The sequence below is a fragment of the Rhinopithecus bieti genome, unplaced genomic scaffold, assembly GCF_001698545.2.
Source record: "Rhinopithecus bieti isolate Rb0 unplaced genomic scaffold, ASM169854v2 scaffold_7673, whole genome shotgun sequence".
In the NCBI taxonomy this organism is placed as follows: Eukaryota; Metazoa; Chordata; class Mammalia; order Primates; family Cercopithecidae; genus Rhinopithecus; species Rhinopithecus bieti.
Window position 1 is genome coordinate 5270090 of NW_016806375.1, and position 6000 is coordinate 5276089.

At 49.4% G+C, this 6000-nt stretch overlaps 2 protein-coding genes across 2 annotated transcripts in view; both read right to left on the reverse strand.

Annotated features, from left to right (window-relative positions):
* The window catches only part of LOC108532079 (wiskott-Aldrich syndrome protein family member 2-like), a 36317-nt gene that overhangs the window by 17508 nt on the left and 12809 nt on the right, over positions 1-6000 (reverse strand). The gene's annotated exons all lie outside the window — the stretch shown is intronic.
* LOC108532039 (synaptopodin) overlaps positions 1-6000 on the reverse strand; it is a 40521-nt gene that overhangs the window by 14770 nt on the left and 19751 nt on the right. The window lies entirely within an intron of this gene.

Consider the following 6000-nt stretch of genomic DNA (forward strand, 5'->3'; position numbering starts at 1 on the left):
GCACTGGCAGAATAAACATGAAATCTTTGAGAATGACAAGAGCCAACATTCTGGGAGCACCAGATGCTGCCAAGCCAGGGGTTTAATGTGCCTTTTCTCATTTAATCCTCACAGCAGCTCAGAGAGGAGGTTCCCTTATCCCCATTTCGTAGATGAGGAAGATGAGGCACACAGAAGCAGCTAACTCACTCCAGGTCTCACAGCTTAGCAAGGGCCCCTCATGGTCTGACTGATTGCAAGCCTGGACGCCTTCCTTCCAAAGAGCTCCCCACAGAGCAAACTCACCTTCCCTACTCACCCACCCAGGCCCAGCCCAACAGCCATTTCTTGTCGGAAGCCCTTATCAGTCCATTCAGACTCCTAGATCAGTGCTCCTCCCCTGTTCAACCTGGCCCAGAGGCCCCAAACAGAAACAGGGCTCAGAGGAAAGAGCAGGTTGAGAAAACTCAGAAACCCAGGGGAAGGAGGCTGGGCCTGGCCAAACTTCTGGTTTCTCTCTGCTGGCACTGGGTCAGGATCAGGGAGGGCAGAGATGGAAGGGTTAGGAGAAGCTAAGATGAGGGCTCCTCAGTCAGCGCAGGCCCGACCCATCTTCTATCCTTGCAGACCACAAGCCCTGCTCCCTGCTGGCTGACCAGGGCCCTGCCAAAGGCCAGGAGCCACAGCCTCTCTCTTGCCCACTCTACTGGGGTAATCATTAATCTATAATCAGTCGATTTTTAGAAACTTTGAGATGGTAACCCAGAGAGAGGCAGGCTGAGCCCCTATACAGCAAACTGAAAAGGGAGGGCTCACAGAGAGGATCACAGGATCACAGCCCAGCCTTCCACCTCTCCAGTCCAACCCTAGTGAGCTAGGCCTGTGCTCACGAAGCCCCCTCCTGCTGTTTCACTCTCCCCACTCCCAGCTCCCTGGAAGCCTTAGGAATACAGAAAGGACCGTCACACCCTGCCTTTCCAGAGAAAACACATAATCTAAAGGACAAAATGGTGGCAAGTCAGGGCAGGGGAAAGAGGTGGTTTCCCCTAAACTGCCTCTGCCAGGGTCAGGGCGGGGCCTAGGTCATCTGTGGGTTCCCTACTCTTCCCAGGGCCTGGCACACTCTGGGCCCACCACAAAGATGTGGTCCTTCTCCTTAGCCCTGTGCCAGCCTAGGGTCAGGACTGGTCTCTGTCCTCTGTAAATGTCCCCAGACTCAGCAGAAGTCATCAGCCAGGAGGGGCTGAAACCATCACTGTGTTGACTAAATAAACTACTAAAGGATGAGCACTTCCACAATCCAAAGCCTCCCCCTTCATATTTTGCTTCACCATTCATCCCTGGAGATGAATTTTAGATTTGTCTAAATCCAAGATTCCTCTAGATTCTAGATCAAAGATCTAGAGGGTGGTTCCTGGGAGTGGGAGGAGAAGGAAGGAGAGAGCAACACGCTTGTGAGAGAAGAGGGAGATGAAGTCTCAAATCACTGTGTTAGATCTAAGAGGAAGAATGTTTCATGAAGTGAGGGGAGAACATAGAACCTAAGAGAAAGATGAATTAGGATGAAGCAATCCAGGAAGGCTTCCTGGAGGAGGTGACATATGTCCTAGATCTTGAAACATGGAGATAAGGAAGCATTCTAAGCAATGAGGATAGCTCAGCAGAGACTAGGAGGTTCAAGATAACCCCCACCCCACTCTCCTACCCACCCCCATACCCCAAACCTAGACTAACTGAATAGAAAGGAAACTTTGATAGAAGAACACACCCACTGGGCTTGCCCACAGGCCAGGGGTAAATGGGAAGGGCCAGGAACAGTTCCACAGGAGCTACGTACATTACCAGGCTCAAGACCAGAGACCAGAACCTGGGCCTCCAGTGAGTTACATAACCGCCCCCCACTCCTTGGGCCACAGAGCCAGCTAGGACCCTCCGCCTCCACCTCTCCTGCCATCTGTCTCAGCAGCTTCCTTCTTATAGGAAAGGACGCCCTGCAGCCCAGCTGAATGTGAAGGCCAGCGCCCTGTGGTAAATTCCCCACATTCCTTCCTCACAGAAAAATAAATAACTCAGAGAAAAAACGCAGGAGGAATGATAATGACAAAGTCACCGCACATGGGGTAAACAACAGAGAGATGAGGTTTATCCCCAGGAGGCATCATCACCAGCCTGGGGCTCTGGGACAGACAAACCTGCCCCCAACCCCTGCAGGTCCCCCAGACGGGGTCTCAGGCTCACTCACAGCTGCCAAAGAAGGCACTGGGAATCCCTCAGTCATGGCAGGTGGTCACTGTGCGCAAACTCGTCAGGGGCCGGGTGCACTCATGTTCATCACTCAAGTTGCTGCTTCCTGAGCACATCAAATGTGCGAGGCGTTCGGTTTCAGTGTTATCATTTTTCATCATGTTGTTTTATTTTATCCTCACAAGATGTGAGTTAGGGAGTGCCATTATTCTCATTTTACAGATGAGGGAACTGAGCCTCAAAAAGAAAGGTTTTGCGATTTGTCAAGGTTATTTGGCCAGTGAGTGGACTGTGGGTTTCCAGCCGGCCCCTCGCTCCTGAATCCATTCAGCCTGCCTGCTCCTCCCACAGACAGCCCTCCTTTACCAAATCCAATCAGAGGTGCAGCCAGTTCTTCCCCCATCTATGGCTCAGCAAGGCATCCAATTCAAATTGCTGGGCTACCTTCAGTAAATCATTTCACCTCTCTGAGTCTCAACTTCATCATCAGTGAAACAGGGATGATAATATCTGGTTTGCAGAGTAGCTGCTGAGTAAATGAGATGCAGCAATGATTTCTAAAGTACAAAGCACTGTGCACACCTTGGGGGGGCTGGTTAACTGTAGGCTTCTGCACACACCCACCTCTGCATAACTCGACCAGGCTGGGGCTGTATCTGTCTCTCTCCCTGTCTTCACCACCCCTCTCTGGGTCTGGTCTCACTCTTCTGCTCATAATCAACCCCATCCCCCTTCCCAACACCCCCTAGCATCCTCTCTGCACAGGGATCCCCATGTCACTTCTAGCCAGAATCAGTTTTGAACTCCAGGGCCCCTCAGAGGAGGACACCATGGCTCTGGGGCGCTGGAGGCTGCTGACCCTGCCATGGCCCTCTCCTCTGCTGCCATTCACCAGTTACCAGGCAGGTCTGGCCCCACTCCAACAGGATGAGTCTCCTGCTAGCGAAAGGCTGAATCATGCAGTCCTGCCCTCCATGTTTCCCTCAAACTACAAAAGAAAAGAAGACTAGAAGTCAGGAGATTTGGTTCTAGGGTCTGTCCTGTCACAATCTGGGCGAGACGCTGGGCTGATCCCTGACCCTCTTGGGGCCTCAGTGCATCCAATTTGTCCAAAGGAGGGATTGGACTGGTCTGGTGGTTCCTAGAGTGTAGTGCCCCCACCACTAATGGAAGCAAAAGGGATTTTAGGTGGTACCCTGATATTTAAAATCTTAATAGTTATGTACATTTCAAATGTGAATTGGAAAAGAGGTATAATAAACACACTTGTGATCTCAGGTATATTACTGCTTAAGGAGAGGCTAAAGTGGACATTTCACTGGCAAAATTTAAAGAAAATACGTACAGGTGGTGCATGGATTCATTCATTCCATGAGTATTTATTGTACACCAACTAAGGGCCAGGCACTGTTCACAGGTGTGAAGGGAAACAGATTAAAACCTCTGCTTGCATTCAAGTAAGGGAACAAGATAATAAATACACAAGTAAGTCAGATGGTAAATGCTATAAAAAATAAAGCAGGGACTGGGGGTATACGGACTGTAAGGGTGAGGAGTGATTTGCAAAGGTAGATATGATAACCAAAGGTAGATATGATAACTAAAGCCATCCTCACTGACAGGGCGCATCTGAGCAAAGAACGTAAGAAGGTGAGAGAGTGAGGCATATGCTTGTCTAGGGCAACAATGCAGGCAGAGGGAACAGCGAGTGCTAAGGTCCTGAGGCAGGCTCATACCTGGCAGGTTTAAGAATGATACACATAATATGGAGGTAAGACATGAATAAGAAAAGCGTGGGCCGGGTGCAGTGGCTCACGTCTGTAATCCCAGCACTTTTGGGAGGCTGAGGCCAGGAGATCACTTGAGGTCAGGAGTTCAAGACCAGCCTGTCCAACATGGTGAAACTCCATCTCTACTAAAAATATTCACCAGGCATGGTAGCGCATGCATGTAATCCCAGCTACTTCAGGGGCTGAGCAAGAGAATCACTTCAACCCAGGAGGCGCAGGTTGCAGTGAGCCAAGATTGCACCACTGCACTCCAGCCTGGGTGACAGAGCAAGACTCTGTCTAAAACCAACCAACCAACCAACAAACAAACAAATGTTTTCTCTAATGGCCCTTCTCCTTCTGAGCTCTGCGTTGCAACCTTTTCCATACACACACATACACCTGCAACATACACGCATTCTCAGTAGCCTCTTAATGCTGGAGAGGCTCCAGCCGGCAGCAGCACATCCTCCTCTGCACGTATGCCCACACACAGAGGTGCTGCTTGCTTCAAGCCTGTGCTACACACAGCAGAGCGTGCCCAGGCACACATGCACACCCACAGAGGGGGCAGGACATACACACAAATATGTGCACACTGAGCACCCATAGGTACACGGGACTCATGTGGAAGGCTGGCATGGATGGACGGGCATCAGGTACACACCTTGTGGGACATACATGTTTCATTCCTGCCACCCTGCCCTGTCTTCAAGTAACCGGGTTAGCAGACAACTCTTGCCTTGAGGGCACATGCTCCTGGAGAACGGGCAATGCACCGAGGGTATGGTTTCAAATTCACTTCTCCAGTATCTCTGCACCTCACTCATAGTCTCCCTTTTCCAAGGGTACATTAAAATCTGCCACTTGATGCTCAAATGAGCCAGGGGATCATGTGGCTGTAGAGAGCGTCCCCTTTTGTGTGTGTGTGTGTGCGTGTGTTTTAAGACAGAGTCTCACTCTGTCACCCAGGCTGGCAGGCGGGAGTGCAGTGACACGATTACAGCTCATGGCAGTGACCTTCCAGGGATAAGGGATCCTCCTGCCTCAGCCTCTCAAGTAGCTGGGACTACAGGCATGTGCCACCACACCCGGCTAATTTTAAAAGATTTTTTGTACAGACGAGGTCTCACTTTGTTGCCCAGGCTGGTCTCAAACTTCTGGCCTTAAGCAATTCTCCCACCTTGGTCTCTCAAAGTGTTTGGATTACAAGCATCAGCCACTGTGCCCAGTCGAATATCCCCTTTTCTATCCTTATTGCCATTAAATGGAATAAGCCATGTGAAATGCCTACCATAGCACCGTACACCTTAGCACCATCACCAGCATCCTCACCTGTCACCAAAGTCATCTCCACCTTCATTCCTCTACGGTACTTGGGGGCAACTGAAGAGTAGAGGGAAAGGATCAGGCCAGGAGCTGGAGATCTGGGTTTTAGCCTCAACCTGGTCTCCAATTCAATGTGAGGCCTCTGGCAAGTTCCTTCCCTTCTCTGGTCCAGATCAGAAACTTGTAGGTGCTTCACAATCCCTCAGGGAATGTGGTCAAGATGCAGATTCCTGGGCTCTACCTTAGACCTGTGAGACCACAGAATATGCACCTTAACAGGCTCCCGAAGGGGTTCTGTGCACAGCCAGGTTGGGGACCCACTGGGCTTTCGAGTCCATGATCTTATAACTAAGTGTGTAAGTTAGTTAACACAAGAAAATATCTGGAATACAGACTTGCACACAGTAAGACTCCATAATGTTAATAAAAAATTTAATAAAATATATTTTTATAATTGTCTTTTAAAAAATTTTATTTTAATAGAGGTGTGTTTTCACTGTTTCCCAGGCTAGTCTTGAACTCCTGAGCTCAAGCAATCCTCCTACCTTGGCCTCCTAAAGTGCTGAGATTATAGGAATGAGCCACTGCACACAGCCTATGATAATTATATATGGTAATTTTATAGCATTCCTTGACTATGCACAACACTTTTATTTTTTATTTTATTTATTTATTTTTT